Source organism: Haemaphysalis longicornis, unplaced genomic scaffold, assembly GCF_048455015.1.
Source record: "Haemaphysalis longicornis isolate Haplotype H1 unplaced genomic scaffold, Haemaphysalis longicornis Haplotype H1 scaffold_6, whole genome shotgun sequence".
Classification (NCBI taxonomy): Eukaryota; Metazoa; Arthropoda; class Arachnida; order Ixodida; family Ixodidae; genus Haemaphysalis; species Haemaphysalis longicornis.
Window position 1 is genome coordinate 138,469,870 of NW_027526407.1, and position 20,717 is coordinate 138,490,586.

At 49.5% G+C, this 20,717-nt stretch overlaps 2 protein-coding genes across 2 annotated transcripts in view; one reads left to right on the plus strand and one right to left on the minus strand.

Moving 5' to 3' along the window:
- The window catches only part of LOC144141155 (PIH1 domain-containing protein 1-like), a 77,859-nt gene that overhangs the window by 6,325 nt on the left and 50,817 nt on the right, over nucleotides 1-20,717 (minus strand). The gene's annotated exons all lie outside the window — the stretch shown is intronic.
- The window catches only part of LOC144141157 (uncharacterized), a 34,769-nt gene continuing 33,306 nt past the window's right edge, over nucleotides 19,255-20,717 (plus strand). Inside the window, exon 1 of the mRNA XM_077672704.1 lies at nucleotides 19,255-19,735. The gene's annotated coding sequence lies outside the window, so the exon portion shown is untranslated. The remainder of the gene's footprint in view (nucleotides 19,736-20,717) is intronic.

Sequence of the window (20,717 nt, forward strand, 5' to 3'; positions counted from 1 at the left end):
ACCGTGAAAACGGTCAGCTAAAACTCGCTTAGCTTTTAAAAATTTGTTAGCTGTAGGCGCTGAGCCGCGCGCCCGATATTGCATTACCACTTTTACCGGCGTGAATATACGTGAATTTTACAGCCAGTGACTGGGTCTTTCCTGTGACTGGGTCTTTCCTTTTTAACTACTGTTGTCTCGTGTGGAGCACAACTTCTGCAACTAATATAAATAGGTTATTTTTGCTACAGAAAAAAATTATTCGGCTTCCATGTAATGCACGTTACGATGCTCCTACTGCCCCTTTGTTTAGTAAACTTTGTCTACCTAAGATTCAGGACCTGCTTAAGTACCGATTAGCCTACACATATACTCTAGAACGCAAAAACAATACTAAGAACATTTCGTTGATAGCTAATCTTCAAATTAATCATACGCCCTATCCGACTAGACTGTCTGAACGTTGGAAAGTTCCTCGCCCACGTACAAACTACACTTTGCAGATGATTGGGTATACCCTTCCGAAGTTGTTGAATGGACTTGCATTTATTGACTTTGATATTGACTCATGTACAAAATCTATGCTGTTTAACTTGTTTGTTCGGGAATAGTTCCTTGCTGTGTTTGTGCGGTTTGTTGCGTATATTTTTTATCACTATTGCCTTCACGTCCTTATATCCACTTATTGATGCGCTATCTATTGTACTTTTGAACATATTGTATTTTCCGTGCTAGTTTTGTTTGTCACCCACAAGTGGTGTCTATGTATCGCTTTTTTCGTTTGTTTTTCCCGTCGCTGTTGTTTCTGTTGACCATGAAGGATGTAGGGCTCCGTCAAGTTGCTGAGTGCAGCTTTTTACCCTATTTTACGCCATAACGGTGTACGTTTATGGAAATAAACTTCAACTTCAACTTCAAGGTTATCATTTTGCACCGGGCCACCCTTGCAGCATAGCAGCCCGATGCCTTAGCCACGGATGTACCACAGAGGGTATTTCATAGATGTTACACAACTTAGCACACTCGCAACCCTAAGCAAATTTAATGCAGAACACTAATACATTACCAAGCATGTTCTATTAATTGAAAATACGCGTTTCTTTGCGACGAAAATACATGATAGGACTTAGGTATAGTAGAGAGGGTTGACGGTCGCGACGTCACACGTGGCGCTGCTGAGGGGGGGGGGGGAGGGGGCAAAACCACAGGAAATTCACAAGCAAAATCAGAAGTGTCTGACTGACCAATCCAGCGGCCATGCGCTAATTACTCAATAAAAAAAAAGAGGGAAAGATGCTGTCAGGATTAGACAGATTAGACGCAGAGGCAAAAGAAAATATCAGAAAAAAATATTCTTCCTTGCACCGTCGGGAGCAGGAACCGAACACACAATGCTACCTCTTCACTAATTCGCTAGCGCAGCCGAGACACGAACTTGAATGTCATTTCCGCAACCTACCACTTCAGGGCAGTGCGTGCATGCACACACCTTCACACCCACTGACCGCTAGCGGTCGTTTCCATGTCGATAATGAATTCTACTTTTGTTGATAAGGGCACCCACACTGCGCGAGCGGCTGCGCGGTACGGCGGGCCAACGCGGCATGCCGAGTCCATTATCGGTCCTCAACATAATGGGGCTTTTCCAAGTGCTTCATCTGCGCATGCGCTCGGAGGTATACGGTCATTACTTCTGGGACTCGCACATCTCAGTCACCGCTGATGACGGACACGATCAAAGCACCGGGCCCAACTTCAAACAGATTGTAGGTGGCATCCGGGGGCCGCTGCCAAATCGCTTCGCCATCGGACAGCTTGTCACCCGCATTGCGAAACGCGCAAAAATGGGTCAAGAGCGCGCACAAAAAGCGAGCTTCCCGCATTGTGTAAACAAGTCAAACGCCATGTACATAGGACAACAGAGCCAGGTAGGGTCATAGGGTTTCTTACAATATACACCAGAGAGGAATGTGGCGCTAGCGTCTATGCGGCTCACATTAGGGCCGTCTGTGTCGTCATGGGCCTCCATTATACAGTACGCTCGCCTTAGTTTCGTCGTTGGCTTGGATTTAAACGTTTTAGTCGCCGTAAATTCAAACGCCGTGCCATGAGAACACCAACAAGAGTGTTTTGTTACATGTTTAGAAAAAAGAAACACGCTGCTTTAAAGTTAAGTGAAAAGGAATTAAAGCGTATTCCCTTTAATGAGAGTCTGTCGGAACGGTTGTATTGGCAATCAATGCATAATGAAGAAAGCAAACCCAAAAACTCGTTGAATAATCCAAATGTTATGCCAAGCCCAAGCCAGCAGCACTGATGTTCCCATAACCATCCACGCCAACATAGATTCCCAGGCGCAGTTTCCTCTCTAGTATACACTTAATAGAAAACTCTATGGGTAAGGTATCGCCACGGGCGCGCTCTGTGATTTAACGGGGACTTGAGACAAAATACAGCCTCCTTCGATTTGAAAGAAACAGCCTTCCAAACAATTAACCTCTGAAAGAAATAGCTCACTCAGCGCCATCCCAGAAACCAGAGCCGTTTGTCTCGAATGTTGCAAACATTCCAATTTTCGCGCCCCGGTGACGTAACACGGGCGCGCGCGTTTCGAAAGGAGATTGCAACGAATGCGTGATATCACCTGCCTTTTCTCGCTTACTTTATTTGTCGTCGCTGCAGTAATTTATAAGCATATACAGTCCACAAGATCAGGGAAACGGCTCGTGCCATGTTCAAAATATTACTAGGAACGAACTACTTGCACCGTGAGGAGTAACATCCGGCTGTGGTGATGAGGCACAGCGGCAACTTTCGTTGCCGTTCTTAAACTTGTAACCGAGTACAGCGCTTTTCTTGGCGTGCAAAGGTCAACTGCGTGGACACAACATCGAGTGGGAAAGATCTAGTGACCAGTGAAACCTCCCAGGATGGAAAACGAGTAACCCGACACAAGAGTGAATACTCGGATCACAATGACCTGCATTACCTTAGTTGGCAAACACCCTAAAGCGACACCACGATGAGGTATTCAAACGCGCTGTTTATTTATTTTCCGTTCCCTTCAGGGCGCCTCCATCGTGGTCTCCTCCCCTTTCTGGCAACCCGCAACACGACACCCGAAGGCACTCACAGGGTCATCCTTTGTCGGGCGAAAAACAATGGACGACGCGTGTCACGCAGGGCGTGGTGTCCGCATAGTCAGAGCTTAGTCACGCCACCGGTACCGCGATGCCAAAGCGGCGACACGGGCAGGCGAGGTGCGAACCCAGTCTAAAATCAAAACAGGGAATACCGCAGAAACCTAACGAAAATTCCTGTCGTACGACAAGGAACTTCGCTGTGACAACAGAAGTCCCGTTGTTGCGGCAAAGCCATCTGTTGTTTCGAACCACATTTTTGTCGTAACGACAAAGTCAATTTTCTCAACCACAAACATTCCACAACAAAACTACCATTTACGGTATACTCTTCACCGTGGGCAATAACACTGAAACCATGTGCAACTACTCAGAGAACATCAGGATCTCGACAAGACAGGAATTCGGCACAACGGAACATCAAAATCAGGACAAGAATACGGCACGCGACAGAACATCAGAATCCCGACACAACAAAGATACAAGACGACAGTACGACACGCAAAAATACGACAAAATACAGAAACTTTTTCTTGTCGTCGTTTTCGACTGGGAAAAGTCGGGCAACAACCCTCACGTTGCATTAAATTACGTCTGACACGGGGAAATGAGCCAGACGAAGAGGACTGATCAAGGGGGCAGCGCTTTAATCGCATTTAAGCCTACCTTTCTGCTTCAGGTAGCTTGAATAGATGACGGATACTAATTAACGGGTAATTGGGGTTCTTATCATAGCAAACTTTACTTTGACGGCCTTTTTATTTCCAGCATTGAATTGGTATTTTGAAGTCCTAACGAATTTCAATGTGATTTAGCCCTGTCCAATCCCGCATTGTGCGAAAAACTTTGACGCATCATCATCATCATCATGGGTGGAGAGAAGAGGAGAAGGAAGACGAGGGCCTTCGGACGTAGTGTTCCCTGGAAGCAAAGAATTAAGTCTAATGAAAATAGGGTTAATCTTTCTTTATGGTGGCCTTGAGCTCCTCAACATTGCATGTGCCCCTACGCACGAAGCCTGATTAACCGAACATGCGCGCGCGCAAAGTTTTAAAGATATACCATTTTAAATTTATTAAGTGCTCTTATTGAAATTCGGCGATTTCTTTACTTCTGTGCAAACACAGGTGTACGGATGTATTCAGCAGTAATTCGAACATGGGAGCCGTGGCCGAACCGCATCCAAGCGCTGATAGAACGAGAATCAGTCGGGGAGTGGCTCGAAGTGCAAACACATTGCAGGGGCTTGCTAAGGATCGACGTGTCGTGGCGAATCCGCCACTAAGGATCTATGATAGGTCTTCTTCGATAGTGCGAAAGTCCTGTCCGCTTATTCTACGTCCCCATTTCTCACGCCTGCTTTCAAGTTCAGCCATTAACCGCTAGCCCAACTTACAATTCTGGTGCGCTAGGTTTTGGTAAATGTGGGCGTTAAAGTATGCGCAAGAACTTAGTATACGTGCGAGTTGTAATCACAAACAATGTACGTACAACTTGGAAGCTGCGGGATTTCCTTATGATTCCCTCCTTTACAGCCGGACTGGCTACAAGGCTACAGGCGGCATATTTCTTTTGAAGAAACAGTAGAAACCTGTCTTTTTTTTTTTTTTCGATCCAAGCGCGCGAGTTGGAGTTGAAAATGTCTCAGCAATTTCCACCCATTAAAAATTGTGAATCTTTTAAATGCACACAATTCTGAAGATTTCAAGTACCTTACAAATCATTCTTCTGCTTGTGCTTTCGCCTTGATCTAACCGGCCTGTGCTTTTACGTGGGGCCTATATAGGTGAATTTTGTGCAGGACGAATTCACGTCGTTCTATCTGTATCCGCTTTAAATGTTTGGAATGGCAAGACGTTCGCACCGGAAACTGGAGCGAAGTCTTTAGTACCTGTGGATCGGGAAACTGATGATGATGACGATTGTGGTGTCTTCACGCGCCGAAGCTATAGCTGGGCTATATATGACGCGCTCTGTGATGGAGGCCTTCGGACTACATTCGACCGCCTGGTGATCTTTAATGTGCGCCGAAACCTTACACACGGGGGGCGCTTTCGCTCTTTGCCACCATACCAGAAAAGCACGGCCACCACGGCCGAGATCGAACCAGCTTGAGCTCAGTGGCATAACGTCCTCGCCACTGAGCCACCGCGGCGGGTGGATCGGGAAAATTGACGGCTGGGAGCAAGGAATTGGTCTTGTGACCGTTTTGGTATGTTGATGACTATTCAGTGCATTCGAACGCTTCTGAAGCGCACGCCGCGCTAACCGGGATTTGGAAGCTTTCAGGGATACTTCAACTTCCCAATAATAATTGGATCAGATTAAGTCCACCCCTTGTATGTTTTTTGCGAAGGGACGACGTGAAGACACACTGTGGATGATGATTGCAGATGGAGTGCTTCTAAGATGTGCTACAGAGCAAAACTTCACGGCGCGAACAGAAAATAAACAAAAATGGTGATTATCAGCATTCCTTTTTCCTTTCCCACCTTCTCCATTCTTTTCTTTCATCGTGACCGGTGATTCTCTTTTTCCAATAAAGGTTCTCTACCACTACTGATTTATAAACAAAACAACACAGCCGGCAACCCCAAGGTGATACGGACAACGGCAGCAGCACTTAACGTGCACGTATGTGATTGCAGTGATTCTCTAAGGACAATACATCACGTGGTGCGGCCGCATGCGGTGATAAAACGAGAAAAAAGAATCCCGAAAGTAGACATCTGTCATTTTACATATACTATGCCTGGCACGAATCACCCTCGAGATATATGTATCTGGTAAAGTGTACAATGCGCTACCGTAGCATTCATGACAACGCGGCTATAGTCCATCTGTAGCTTCGGCGCGTGAAAACACCACAATCATCATCATCAGTTTACCGATTTTTGATCAGTACCCCATGCGGTACTGCAGTGAAATGTGTGTCCTGTGTGATGTGTGCGTAGTTCCGATTGTTAAAATTGCAGCCGAAAAAAAAATGCAAATGCACAAACGCATTTTTTCTTAGGCGATGGGTCTACGAAAATTACATTCACACTTGAAATCCCTGCAACACTCGAGGACGACGACGACAACAAAAACAAAAACAGGCTGAAAAAATGTGTGTAAGGCGCAAGTTACGGTGGTAATTGCGGTGGTAAACCGACATTATATAACAAATAAAAGGGAATGTGTGGATACGTGACCAAGAAGTACAACACAACAGGAGAAACAAGAGCTGTGGGAGGCAGTTCTCGCCAGCTGAAAACTGGAGCTTCAAAGTAAAACCGACTAACCATGCTCGAAAGGTGGCAATATCCAATAGCGCCTTGAAATGAGGAACCCAACCACCGCTCTGGAGTGAATTACATATTTGTACTTTTTTATCGATACCGTTATTGATGACGATGGCGATGATGGCGATACCGCGCTACCACCCGGTTTGCAACAGGCACGAAAATCTCGGTCAACATATACGCGCTTCGACGCAGACCTACCGAAGTTGCCGCTGTACTTCGCCGCGCCGCCCCCAACCCCCAGAAACCGTGGCTAAAATAAAACTTTCCTCTCTTTCCCCTTCTTTCTTTCTCTATCTCTCTCTTTCCAAATGGCGAATAACCGGCGACGAGAACACTACTGACTCACGACCGCCGTACCTTCTATTCCCCCTCTAAGCACGCCCTGTTTACGTCTTGAACGAACCAAGGTCTTCCTTGAACGGCACAACCGAGCCAGTGTTTCTCTAGACCAAAAATCCCCGGACGCCCTTAAACCGCATTTCTCACTCCACGCACGACGACCATGAACGAACAGGTGGCTTCCGCGCACCACTCCGAGCCCGCGAAGCAAGTTACGAGCGACGAAGGCCTCAGCCATTGTCGACGGAGCGCGCCTTGCAGAGCGAAAAACCCGTAAACAACAAGATGAGCTCTCCAGCGGGGGTCACACACACACTCCACACCTGCCAGCAGTCAAGCATTGCGTGTCGGCTGTCCGTCGCCATAAAGCAGGGTCTGTGCCGCCCAGCATGGCGTTACGCGCATCCAAGCGTGTAGGGTGAGTCAGAGCCGGGGCATTTCCTATGCCTCCGGGCCACTCCTCCCTCCCCTCCCGTCCCGGACAAGGTGGCGTGCGCAGCTTTCCTGTACGGAAGACGCGTCAGTGGGCTACCGTGTCGTTCGTTCACAGCGACACGATCATGTCCGCGCGGGAACTCTCTCTAGATCAACGACGCCGATGTGGACGTCATTGGCCTCCGGTTCCCATTGTGCCGCAGGCGACGAGGCGTCGGTTGGCGCTCGCGTGAGTACGCGCGCATGATCATCTGTGAGAAAAGTGGCGCCATTCCAGAAGACCTCCCGCGGGCCACTTGGAGGAAGGACAGCGTCGTCAGCCCGCTTCACCACGATTGCCAATGCCACGTCGATGCATGGCATCCGAGATCACCCCACGGAGACATATGTAAAAGACAAAAATGGCCGCGTATTTGCTTCTTTCGTTGCAAATGTCGCCGAAAGACGATAGTCCACTGGCGCCCCTGCCATGTAAACGCCTCCCTTCTCTTTCCCGCTCACCTCTGATGCTGTTGCTTCGCCGTCTCGTTCCTCCCAAGATAACACGCTAGAGGTTTGTTCAAGTCAATTTAAATTTACCGCGTTCCACTGCTCCAAGGCGGGTGTCGCGATGCCAGAGCTGCCGCACCGCGGAGACAGGTGTGAATCGAGGCACCCTACTACAACATTCATAGAACCACGATGCCCTACTGCACGAGCATTCCAAGCGGAACGTGGATCCCATCTAGTGGAACCTTTCGTTGCTATTGCCATTTGATTTCTAAAATGACGCCAGGAGGTAGCGCTGGCAACAACAGGCGACGGTTTTCTGCCGTTGATGTAGTATTTCATTTGCTATCGCAGAAACCAAGCATCTCGTCCTTAATAAAGTATTTCCCTCACTCACTCCAAGCATCCATGAATTTTTAAATATAGGAACACTGCAAATATCACGTATGTGTTGATTTAATGCCCCATATTTGTGTAATTTGTGTTGATTTCATGCCCTATATTCTTGTTCAAATGTAGAGAGTTATAGCAGAGCGGAGAAACGGTACCGATACGATACCCGATACGCCTGCGCATGCGCACCACCAGTTTTTTCGCCTCAGCGCACGCGCAGTGGCGCCGGTCACCTACCTGGTACCGTAACGGGACCGCTTCTCCGCTCTTCTATAACTCTCTATTGTTGACAAGTATGAACAATGACACTGGACTTAGACGTCTAGATCTGGCTGTGAGTATAAATACTACTGCACAGCTTTTATTTCCCTTTGGCCGGGTGACTGAACCGAGTCACAGACAGACAGACAAAAATTTCTGCGTTTAAGAAGCCTAAGAAAGGCCATCGTCTTTAATAATAATAATAAATTAGGGAAATGAGCTCGGTTTCAGTGGCCAACCGCAGCTTCCCAGTTCCCCCGTAGTGTATTCGAGTGTCTGTGTGTGGTTTGGCGAAAGCAAAGGCGTCCATCTGACGCGTTTAGAAACCCGGAACTAACTTTCGTCGAATTCCTTGTAACGCGACAGGTTGGAAACTTTCTTACCCTTGTCACTGTGTTATATTGGCACCGCGAAATACGAAACGAAGGAAGGAAGGTACACGAAATGTTTACTGACAAAAAATGGGTCAGGTTTAAATAACACTTGCAAACGTATTGTCGCGAAGCCGATGTCTCTTGATGTTGTTCGTTCATTTTTTGCGTTCTGTGCCCGCAGCCAGGGCTCTTCCTCCAAAGTGTTGTGTGTAAAAGCGCTTCGGACGCACGGCTCCGGCGCCTGTGTCTGCCCGTCGGCCGACCGGGAGACGACGGCTGTTGGGGGAAGCGAACCCTCGCCTCGGCTTGTGTTACACGCGCGCACTGGCGTCTCCGACCCCCCGTTGCGCGCCTACGCGGGCGGCTGTGTTCTTCCGAAGACCTTCCCTTTTCCCCTGTTTACTTTAGTGCGTTTTGTCTAACTACTTGCTCTACGCCCGTAATTCTCCAAGCGCGCGTTTTCGAGTCGAAACCTTGTGTCTGTGTTTTTGGTCTTTTCACTTTGGCGGGGACATGTCTGATTGGAGCTAAGAAGCGTCCTCCTGATTGGCTGCGGGTGGGCTTTAGCCTTTTCCCACCCGGTCCGCACACGCTAGGATGCGCTTTTTCCCCCAATGCGTCCCCCCAAAGCAAATATAACGAGGCCCCTCTGGCGATTGAAGAGAGTGCAGCACCAGGAGAGCCGCACTCTGCCGCTCGTCGTCGTGCCCTCCCGCCGGGAGCCATTCGCCCGCCAACTATGTCCCGCTAAGTACTCTGAATCTTTGACTGTCTTTCTAATCTATGTAACAAGTGTATTCATTCTAATTCATATGTGCTAAATGTCACCGATGTTACCAGTAAAGTAAACAAGTTAACTTTAAAACCTCTTCGACGTCTCGACTTTTTCCTTCCGATCTTCATGCTACAGTAGCGGCAGTATAGTGACCAAAATACTACGTTACAAAAGTGGTGATAGGTGCGGGGTAGCGAACACCCCCTCTGCCATCATGGGCTCCCCCCTCTCCTCGTTCATCTTCCTGCTGCTCAGCGTCAACCTCTTCATGCTGTCTACCGAGCAAGCTTCATCTGAGATCGCGTCCTTCATCCGGTCACCGTCATGGGCGCTCGTCAAGTGTGAGAATGACTTTCTCCTCATTTCGTGGGCGTCACCGTGCAATCATCCCGGCGCCCGCCAAGCTCGTCATGCCGGGCCCCGGCTCCGGCGAAGAGAAGCCACCGGCCAAGTCGTGAATCCAACGTCGCCACGGCCGCCCAACTCCATCGCGGCGGCGAACTTCCCGCGCATGCAGTAAGGTGAGAGATTTTTGCCTCTCGGCGCACCGCATGACTGCGGGTCTGTAGGCTTTTCTTCTCCGCGTGTCCGGGGCGCCCACTGATTGGTTGTCTTTGGTTCATTTTCTTTGCCAGCACCAGCCTGCTTATGTAACTAGCCGCTGTTGATGCTGAGGCAAAAAATTTATGAGCGTGCAGCCGTTTTTTCGTGGGGTATGTGGGCTCTTCGCGCGGGAGTTGGACAGCTTTGTAGTCAGAAGCTTAACGGCACAGGCGTTCGGCTCTCCCGGCGAAGGAGCCCCGAAGAAGAAGACCCCCACGCGCCTATGCAAAGGCTGATTTTTGCGCAGATCTCGCTATACTAGAGACTGCTATCCGTTTCCTCGGCTCCTTTCCACCGGAGTTAGGTTATGTCTTGAAGCAAATACGGCAGCCACTTCGGGGTTGGGGGCCTGAGGGAAACGAGGAGTTGAGAAGATGTTTCCGCTGCACGACGCTGCTCGAAGTACAAACAAAGACACCAGCAGGGGTGCCCGGGATGCCGCGGACGGGGAGAGCTCGCGGGTATGCAGCTTTGCGAATGCGTCGGGTTGGCGAGAGTTTCTCACCGCTGCTGAGATGTGACAATCTTTTCTTCATTTGTAAGCATGCACACTAACTGTAATGTAGCTTTAACGTCTTCTTTGTTATTTTATCATGTTCTACCTATATCGTTACCGCTCCTATTCATAAAAAAAGTGTGTATCAATGTTCTTTTTTTTGTTTGTTTGTTTGTTTTATTGTTTGTAAAGGAGTATTTAGCGGTTAGGAGCGTCTGAAAGGCTTCGTCAGGCGCCAACATCTCTTGTATCATGCGCCCGAATATCAAGTTTTGCATTTTGTAGCTTTTATGTTTGGATGGTCGGCAGTTTGTAGGATAACTCGTTTTTCTTGAGCTGTTCTTTCGTGTTGGTTTCTAGTAGTTTTCTTGCAACTCGTTTTCGTAGCCGTTCCTTTGTGTTCTTTGCCAATGTTTCAGAAAGCGTTTCGATTTACTTGGGGTACACTCTTGTCATAGTGGACGAGAAGGATGGTTTTAGAAAGAGCAGAGTCGAAGGCAGATGTGTTGTGTCAAGTGAAGTGCCCAACAGTGGCTGGTATGCGTAGATTTCCACTTGCCGGTGAGATACAACATCGATACAGTGAGCCCTAGTATATAATTTTATTTCAGTTTTCTAGTGCCTTCTTACGAACTGTTTGTACTCCTATCTTTAAGGCACTGAGTATTTGCTTGAGTGACGATGGCCGAGAATGCGCTGGTTTTTATTTTTTTTTATTTGCTGGTTACTTGAAGTTGGATAGCGGGTACTTTGCGTCATGTTTTATGCGATCTGTTGTTTAAGGACAGGTTATTTCTTTCGCGCCTTACTGCTTAGAACTCGGCAAATGGCCTGAGTGGTGGAGCTGTTTTTGAGATTTCTCCGAGATGTGACTTTTAGACCGCGCCTGCTATTCCTATGTTATTCCTGGTGTCCGTGTTGTTTTCTTGTTGTTACTTGTAAGTGAAATGTTTTCGCGGGTGCTGGACAAAAAGACTGCGCGCGTGAAGTGAAGAACGGAACTCCGTTAAGTGACCGCGTGTGCGTTGACTGATTCAGCGGAGACGGTTGTCGACTCGTGTCTCTGGTGTTAGAGTGTGTTTCATTTCCTCGAGTCCGCATTCCATGAATGTCAGTATCGCCGTCAGTTGGCGAAAATGTGTTCTTATGTTTTAGACTTTGTGCAAGAGTGAGGGCACTCTTTTTTCCGTCGGGGGAGGTGTCGCGAAGCCGATGTCTCTTGATGTTGTTCGTTCATTTTTTGCGTTCTGTGCCCGCAGCCAGGGCTCTTCCTCCAAAGTGTTGTGTGTAAAAGCGCTTCGGACGCACGGCTCCGGCGCCTGTGTCTGCCCGTCGGCCGACCGGGAGACGACGGCTGTTGGGGGAAGCGAACCCTCGCCTCGGCTTGTGTTACACGCGCGCACTGGCGTCTCCGACCCCCCGTTGCGCGCCTACGCGGGCGGCTGTGTTCTTCCGAAGACCTTCCCTTTTCCCCTGTTTACTTTAGTGCGTTTTGTCTAACTACTTGCTCTACGCCCGTAATTCTCCAAGCGCGCGTTTTCGAGTCGAAACCTTGTGTCTGTGTTTTTGGTCTTTTCACTTTGGCGGGGACATGTCTGATTGGAGCTAAGAAGCGTCCTCCTGATTGGCTGCGGGTGGGCTTTAGCCTTTTCCCACCCGGTCCGCACACGCTAGGATGCGCTTTTTCCCCCAATGCGTCCCCCCAAAGCAAATATAACGAGGCCCCTCTGGCGATTGAAGAGAGTGCAGCACCAGGAGAGCCGCACTCTGCCGCTCGTCGTCGTGCCCTCCCGCCGGGAGCCATTCGCCCGCCAACTATGTCCCGCTAAGTACTCTGAATCTTTGACTGTCTTTCTAATCTATGTAACAAGTGTATTCATTCTAATTCATATGTGCTAAATGTCACCGATGTTACCAGTAAAGTAAACAAGTTAACTTTAAAACCTCTTCGACGTCTCGACTTTTTCCTTCCGATCTTCATGCTACAGTAGCGGCAGTATAGTGACCAAAATACTACGTTACAGTATAGTCATCGCGATGGAAAGTTCCACGTGGCTTGGTTTTGCAAAGCCTATCCACACAGTTATTCACGGAAGTTAGGTCATATCTGCCACTCTTGCGCGCCGGTGGCGGCACGCCATGACCGACAAAGCGCCGGCCAAGCAGCCGTTAAGCTCTCGCCTAGTCACGTGGTACCGCTGCTGCGAGCATAGTTACAAGTCCTCTCCGCAGGGGATCACGCAGCGCTACGTCACACCTGGCAGACTTGCGCTACGGCGACTCAAGGCCATTGCGACGCGATGAATGACCTTGCGAGACAGCGTAGTAGAGCTCTGGCTCTAAATATTGCAGATACAGTACTCACCAGTCGGAACCATTGGTAAATGGGGAGCCCTCTCCCAAACTTCCACAGAACCACTTTAAAGTAGGATTCACTACTAAAAACGAATGCATTGCATTGGAGACGTTTTTTACCGTCACATAACAAGTGTATACACAAATAGGAAGGTCATATGGACTATTATAAGACCCAATGCATAATGCGCCCCTTAAAGGGTTGCTTCTCTAATACACACACAAACATTCCTGGGAAAAAACTGTTCCAACAGCAATATAAGGTTCTTGACAGCCCTAGCGCCTTGTATTAAATATCCCAAATATGTACCCATTTATCTCCAGGAGACCTGTACGACGATGCATTTTAAATAAGGTTTAAAAGCCGGTCTCGTTTTCCTTTCTCGTCCCTGCGCCAGTTTGCGCTTAAGTTTCGCCCATGGATGTTCACCACCTAGCTCGTCTCTCCATTTTGCTTAACAATGAACACGAGTGGATTGCAGGGAAGACATTCTGCAGGGGCATTGTACGCGGTCGCTGACGAAAATGTGAAGACCTGAGTGAGTTTTATTTATTTATGAAGTCACTGAGCTTGTGCTGTGTGACTCTGCATCCTTCGTCAAAACGTGCGCTGTTCCTACCTTTGTATCTCACCACCAACGCTTTTGGTTTATTTGTAACATTTTCTCACAGGGACAAAGTGTGACACGCCAAACGTTACAGACGGCTGACGGGTCATTTAAAATTTTTCTCAAGGTCACGACAGCGTGCCCGCCTGGCGAAACCTTCCCGCGATTGAAGGAAGTGAAACTTTTGGAGCTACCGGCGTCAGTCACGCCTAGAGGAGCAGAGAAACATAGCGGATACGCGCGTGCGTACGTAAAAAACGGTCCCACGGATAAACGGAACAAAAAGGAAGATAACCTTTCGCAAACGGAAATCGGCGTCGAGAGAGACACAGTGCCACCGACAAACAAAAGGCGATAAGTACTCCGGCGCATCTCACATCACCTCTCAGAGTCACGGTGACTGCCCTACGAGAACAGGATGGAGAGGAGGCAACCCCCTCCCTTTTCCACTCTCCCCCGCGTGAGTCACCACCGCAGAACTCGAGGAGCATCGAGGAGAAAGAAACCTGTTGCGGGCAGCGGTGCAGGAAGAGACGCATCCCGTGGCATGCGCACAGGATCTTTTCACGCCCGAGGTGAAATCGCGCAGGCCAGTGCCGCTTTAACAGCGATGATTTAATCGCCCTCGCCTGCGCATCTGCCGGAGCTGAGCAAACCAGACGGGCGCTATTGGCAGCAAAATTGCTACTAGCTCCCCACTAAGCAAAACGGCAGGGAGAGCTCAGTGGTTCGCGAACTGGATAGTTTAACGGACACCCGTCACTGAGCACGCTAGACAACACCGCGGCCTGTACAATAAAAAGAGCAAAAAAAAAAAAAAAGTTCCGGCCCCCGAACGGGTACCTTGTTAAAGGTGTTGTGCCACCAAATTTGTTGCTTGTGCATTCTTTGTTGCAAACGTTTTATATTTCTTCAGAAAGCATGATACATGCTCTCACATGCACATGTTCTGAATAAAAAAATTATTATCGCACGATTCATGTGAACACGATTCGGTTTCGGTTTTTGGGCGCCGATTCAAGCAGTGACGTCACAGTGTTGCGAGGACGCTCTGCCACGTGTGCCTACCATGCGGCGCTGCGGTACGCTGCGACTTAACTGCGGCGTCTGCTCCCGCACACACGTGCTTGGCCACGGAAGTAAACACGCCGACTCGTCATGTGAAGCCGCGACAGCTCCGACACGGACTCTTTGTCTGCATCCTCGGATGCAGACAAATGAAAACCCTGGGTGTGTAAACCATGGAAATGCAATTGGATATGCAAACCATGCCCCTTAAAAAAGCGTTCAATAAAAAGAAAGCTGTCCTTGCCGTGAATTGAACCCGCGTTGACCGAGCGGGCGCGACGCGCGAGACCACTGTGCCACCGCACAATCGGTGTACCGCCGCGAAATAGCCGGTGTACTAGACGGAGGCCCATCCTTCGAGTCGTGCGTCGGTGTTTACTAGCTAATTTACAGAATTCCTGGCTGGTAAACTGAAATTCCTTAAATAGCGCTTGCGCAGCAAGGTTCCGCGAAACCCCCACAATAGCTTATCGCCATCAACTCTGCTCCTTCGCGAAAGCGCTCGCAAAAATAAGTGTGCCCGGCTGCGACTGCGATTTTGCACTGTAGGGATAGTGCTTGCCGTACTTTGGTGTTACGTTTTACGTTAAAAACCTTGGCCGATATTGATCTTTTATTCCCCATATTGATTGATTGATTGTGAGGTTTAACGCGCCGACGCAACGCAGGCGATGAGGCGCGCCGTAGTGGAGGGCTCCGGATTAATTTTGACCACCTGGGGATCTTTAACGTGCGCCGAAATCTCGAACACACGGGCGTTTTTGCTTTTCGCCTCCATCAGAAAAGCGGCCGCCGCGGCCGAAAATCGAACCCGCGACCTCGTGCTCAACATTATTCCCCATATTACCCTTCGTAACACTTCTTCAGCACGAAACTGACCTTATATTTTCTACAGGCGAGCCGATCGCACACGCATATGCAGCTTGCAGCTCCGGGGTCGCACGGCCGAAGCGTCGAACGCCAAAATACGGATCGCATTAGCGCTAGTGTTGAGTTGTATGGGCTTCATGGACCTTACTGAGTTTATTACACTCCAGAAACTAACAAATATGAGCCGCATTCATAGCGGCACGCGTGTTGTAGGGGCGCAGTTTTCGCTTCTCGGTCGATTCCCGACGACGCGACGGGCGACCAGTCGGGCGACCGGTTTTGTTGGCGTCTTCGGTCGGGAGTCAGTCACACTACGGCGACTGTTAATCGGCCGACGTGTTTGCGTCGCCGTCGGCGTAGTGTGACAACGCGGTCTGGCAATTCGGCAGTTGGCCGATGGTTTGGCGACTCGTTGGCGTCGCTGTCGTGTCGGCCTAGTGTGTCTGATACGACCAAGCGACCAAACAAACTGTGGTAACTGGAGTTCACGTTGACGTCGCTCGAGTAGCTAACGTGGTATGACGTCACAAACTTTGCTGTGCTGGCAATTCACGTCATTTTTTATTTGTTTCATTCATTGGTCGGTGCTCTCTAGCTTGGTCAGTGTGGTAACCCATGATGAAAATAGATGGCGCAACAACAACTACGAAGGTGATGCAAACCCATACCTCCAGTTCATTCACTGGCGTAACGCCATATGACTACAAGGATAAGAAAACAGGAGAGACGGTGAGAGAGAGAGAGAGAGTATGAAAGGCTTTATTAAGAAGGAGGCCCTGGGTCCTGTTTGGAGATTCGGTCAAGGGGAGGAAAAAAAAAACAAAGTTATACATCCTAAATCTTCGTCCAACTTTCAAGTGATATTTTCAGCGCTCGCCTTAAATCTGCGTCCCCGCACACAGTCGGAGGACACACCACACTGCCTTAAACAGGCCATTCCCAATCGCGTAGTTCGCCACAAACTCGAGAGCGAAGGGGTCCGATTTGAGTCGGCCTATGTGGTCTTCCTCTGAAGATGGTCGTGTACGTTTACGTATTAGGGGGCCACGTCTTTTTGAAAAGGGCGGAGCATGTCCCGACTAGCTGACACAAATTTGCGACGGTGTCCGTTTTACAAAACGGGCAGAAGGTCGACGAGGCGACGTTAGGAGAGTCCCAATTTTTATGGACGTCTAGGGTGTAGGCTGCGTTCGCGTAGGCTTTGTTTGCGAAAATTGCAGCTGATCTTAACAGTACGCTTATGAGGGAGAGAGAGAGATGACCACAATAAATAACACGGCGTTTATTTTGTTTCCAGAAAACACTTGGGACTCAGCCCTCATCCCGAGGCTTTCGAAAATTTCAGACGGGAACGGGTAAAACAGCTTCCTTCCCGACGGCGTTAACAGGCGTCAGACCGTGTTGGCCACTAACTAGCCATCCAACGGCGTGATGATAAAGACTAGTAAAAAAAATGTGGCTCCAATCCGCGCAGTGAAGGTGGTAGGACTGCGAAGCTTTAAAGGAGCCATGAAGAGAAAACACAAGTTTGGTTCATTCAAAAGATTGTCTCGTTAGAATCATACTGACACCACTTTTAACGTAAACTTCGCTCAAATAAGCTACATAATTAGGAAAAACGGGAATGGTCATGCGACCCACCAGCTCATTTCCCGCAACAGAACCTGTGATGTCACATGGGCTAAGCTCTGCGATTGGCGGAGGCTGGCAGAAGCAGACGCAAATTAGGTAGAGCTTACAAACTAGACGAACGAGCGATTTGCGCTTAAATTTAGGGCACATTCTTTACAAAGCAATAGGAATGATGGGACAAACAGTGGAAGTTACGAAAGCACATGTAAACATAGAAGTACTGATGCGTTCTGCTGTTCGTACTGCGCACAGCATGCTTTGGTTTAGCTGCACAGCACTATGGGGCTTGGGGTTGTCTCAGAATCTCTATGGTCTCAGACTCCATGGTCTCAGACGACACTGGCCGATTGACGCAAGCAACGGTGTCTTACGTGACCCCATTTGTCGAGCGAGCACTGTTTCAGGGAACGAATATTTTCTCCCAGAACAAAAACAAGCCAGGTTTAAATGCGGGCAAAAACAAACCAAACGCTTGCCACGGTATGGTGGCGCCATCTAGGTTACGGAACGTAAAGAAACGCGGGAACAAACCAACACCGCTACAGGGTGGAGACAACCTTTGAACGGTCCCGTGCCGCCGCAATTGGGCCAACGGGCTCAACGCGTTATACTTTTCGTTTCCCACGAGACCTAGCAACGCGAAACAGACAATATGATTCAAACTTCTTCAGTAAACCGCGTTGCGGCGATAATTTTAGCGCGGTTTTGACACAATGACTTGCTTCGGCGGCGAGCGAGCAACCGAACATGGCGGCGCCAGCGTTACGTGTCTCTACCCTGTACGGCAGATGCGTGAATGAAGGTACTCTAGGCTGCAGAGCGGTCGGTTCCCGTGATGTCACTTGGGAACACGAAAACGCACGATTGAGCGGGAAAATCAAAATTTTTACCTAAATTGTTTAATTTCTATGTGAATAAAGCACCGTTTGTATCCGGACAAGCGCTGGGGGCACTATAAAACACGAAATCTTTCGAATAAAACCAACTTGCATTTTCTCTTCATGGCTCCTTTAAACGACACCCACAACAATTCCTCATGCGACGTCACACGTGGCTCTACAAAAAGCGAAACCAGAGACAAGTGAATTGTACTTAACCAAACTTTTTATTACTGCACAACTACATTCGCGACTGCTTTATGTTCTCCTTCTTTTTATGGCTGTTCTTGTGGCGTCTTTACTCTCCGTGGTCTACCCAAGGTCGTCTGGAACAAACTGAGGGAAGTGCTGTACGGGTCTCCCTTTTTATGTATGAAATCGCGGTGACGTCACTACGTGATTTCTATGCTGCTGGGCACCTTTGCACTCGGAGTGCTTACGCAGCGTGCCTGCGTACGCACTCCGAGTAATCTTTACCGATATGGCCAGTCCCCATAGTTTTCTGCCGACATCGCCACGAAAATTTGCTTCGATGAATGTCTTCGCCATAAAAAATGGTGCTCACGCGGTAATTTGTACAACCCTACGTTCTTTCAGCACCTCCTACACTCGAATTTCCCTGCATATCACTCACTGGGCACTTGGACTGTCACGCCCGGACTCAACCAAAAGCATTCGCTCCTTGCGCAAAACCACGGAGAAGGATATTCGGAGTACCACCAGTGAGTTCGGGACTGTAAATCGGAGAACCCCCAAACTTCAGTCAACATCAAAATTAACGGCATGTGTCGTTTTCCAGTCCACAGCAGTTTTGAGTAGTTGATGGGCAGTCATAAACTGCTCCCGCAATAACATTCCCCCGGGGCAAACAAAGACACAAAAATACGGAGCTGCTCCTGGGCTGTTCTGAGCGAGCAGTACGAAATGACGTAAACAAAAACACAAGTTTCTCGCCACGCCAGCACCTCTTTTACAATTCCAACTCCGCGGACGTCGAACAGACTGCTCCAACCGGCCTCACCTGCAACTCCGCACGTACCGACACGAGCGCCATCCCCCAAATGACTCACGAGACAACAACCTCCTCTTTCGCTATCACCACCACCATCCGGCTTCAAAACTATTCCGAAACTTCAAAGACACTGGAGATAAGCCGGAGGGGGCAAGGTCCGTCTCCAGCCAGAGAGAGCAGCTGCCGCGGAAGCGCGAGTACACTAATCTCGCCGCGCAAACAGACGCGCGCAGGTAAGTAAGAGGAGGCAGAGAGAGGGGAACAGCGCTCGCGAGGCAACGGAGAAAGGGCGGGGGTAGCCCGACACCGTGCACACCGGTTTGCCTTCTCCTCCCACGCCGGCTTCCCGACTTCATTACGGCCGCAGCGTCGCCACACAACGCCCACGTCACTCCGCCGTCGTCGCGAACGACCGACCGACCGGCCAGACGAGCCGCAGCGTTCTCCCTTTTCCGCTACGGGCGACCGACCAGCCGCCACTCCACGCGGTCGACCACGACGACGCTCGTCCCCGCACACATCTGGGCGGTCTACAAAGCGCTTCGAGGAGATTTTCCCCCAGTGCGCGATTGCGAGACAAAAACAAGGTACACGCGGAAAAAAGGTCGCCGCTGAAGCGACGCCGTCTGTGGTGCGGCTGGTGTGTTTGCGACGCTTGTGCAACGACGATTCCGTGTTTGGTCGGGGAGTGCGGTGCTTGTGAAGGCACGACCGACGAGGCTGCGTCTCGGTGCTGAGAAGGTGAGTGGCGATGTTTAGTTTCGATGACAGTGAAGCGTATGCGCCGTTGGCAGTCGTGCCTTCCACTTCCGCTGTGTCCGACGGTGAGCGCCCTTTCGTCGTCGGAGTTTCGTTTGCGCGGAAGGCGCGAACGTGGTTCCTGATGCAGGTTTGCTTCTGGTCGTAAGCGCGGGAACGCTAACGTAAACGAAGGAACAGCGAGCAACTCTGGGGAACGTTAAAACTTGCGCCAATTGGTGCTTCGTTTTGACGGGAAGCTACTGAATACGGCAATACAACTTGGGGAGGGACACGACACGTGTTTAGGAAACTTGACCCGTATTCAGTTCCCTCAAAACGCACCTGACGTATGCAAAGCGCGCACAGAAGTTGAATGGTCCTTACACGCAAATCTGTACTTGTGGGCTAATGTCGGAATGGTTATCCGATTCACTCGCTATGATCCATTCACCACTCATTTCCTGTGTGCTACCCTTCGTTGGGAAGTACAAACGAAACTCGGGCGATAACGGAGCGCGGGGGTGCACGTTGATGGCCTGCTGCCGCTGTGCAGTAGTGCAGGTGTTCCATATTACCGTTTTCTGCGTTTTTTTTCCCACTCCAATAGCGTGTGCATTGCTTAAACACTTGCCTCTTTTTTGCTCGCTCGTCAATATTTCTTTTTTGACAGCGAAGCTGCCGAGCAAATCGTAATTTTTCGTGTACGCAGTTGAAAATACCAAGAAATTGCAGAGCGTGAGCACGGGCCTTGCGGCGACCGCACAGCGTCCCGGAGCACGTTCGTCAAGTCAAGCGTACCCACTTAGGGTGGTTGGCCAATATTGGCAAAAAAAAAAAAAAAAGAACTAGCGTTCGCCGTAATTTGGCAACACTAGCTTGGAAAAAGAAAGGTAATCATGGAAACACTTGCTCGAACGACAGAGACATGTAGACTCATAACGTACCCCCCCCCCCCCCCCCTTTCCAAGGTGATGTGCAATGG